This window comes from Buceros rhinoceros, unplaced genomic scaffold (assembly GCF_000710305.1).
Source record: "Buceros rhinoceros silvestris isolate BGI_N320 unplaced genomic scaffold, ASM71030v1 scaffold14440, whole genome shotgun sequence".
Lineage (NCBI taxonomy): Eukaryota > Metazoa > Chordata > Aves > Bucerotiformes > Bucerotidae > Buceros > Buceros rhinoceros.
The window spans coordinates 25,731-26,343 of record NW_010389130.1 but is presented as its reverse complement, the minus strand read 5'-3'; the positions used below and the strand labels follow the sequence as shown (position 1 = coordinate 26,343).

General features: G+C 62.8%; 1 protein-coding gene across 1 annotated transcript in view; it reads right to left on the bottom strand.

Annotated features, from left to right (window-relative positions):
• Window positions 1-613, bottom strand: part of PI16 (peptidase inhibitor 16) — a gene marked incomplete at its 3' end in the record, with an annotated part of 5,377 nt that overhangs the window by 2,935 nt on the left and 1,829 nt on the right. The gene's annotated exons all lie outside the window — the stretch shown is intronic.

The window sequence follows — 613 nt, the reverse complement described above, 5'->3', positions numbered from 1 at the left end:
GCCGCCCAGGAGGCCCCTCCAGAGCGGCAGCGGCCCTGCTGCCAGCTGAGCCCACCAGCCCGGTCCCCACCAGTCACACTGATATGCAGGAGGAGGAGGAGCAGGAGAGGTTTTCTTGCAGGGAGGAAGCCTACACGCAGCTGTTTGGACAGTCCTTGCACTGTTTGATGGAGACGGGAGCTTTGCTCCTGGAAGGCAGCCCAGCAAACAGCGGCTCCTACGGAGGGACCTTCCCCGCCAGAGCTGGGGGGACGGAGCACGGTCCTGATGCAGCACATGTCACCATCAGGGTGTCGCGGAGGGGTGGATGGGCCCCTGAGAGGCACTGAGGGATTGGGAGTAGGGGGGAAAGGACATGAAATATCTGGATGGGGGCACAGAGGGTTGGTTGAGCTCCCACCGTGGCCCTAAGCCAGGCTGCGAGCGATGGCTGGAACCCCAGAGTGGGGAGCACACGCTCCTCTGCTGCTGGCACAGAGCTGGGCGCCAGAAACGGGGACTTGCACCTGCAGGATTTGCCTCTTGAAAGACAAAAAGCGGTTTAAGGCCATGACCTGTTTCCACAGCAACCAGCCCCGCATCCCAAACAGGGTGACCTCAGCCGGGCACGGCG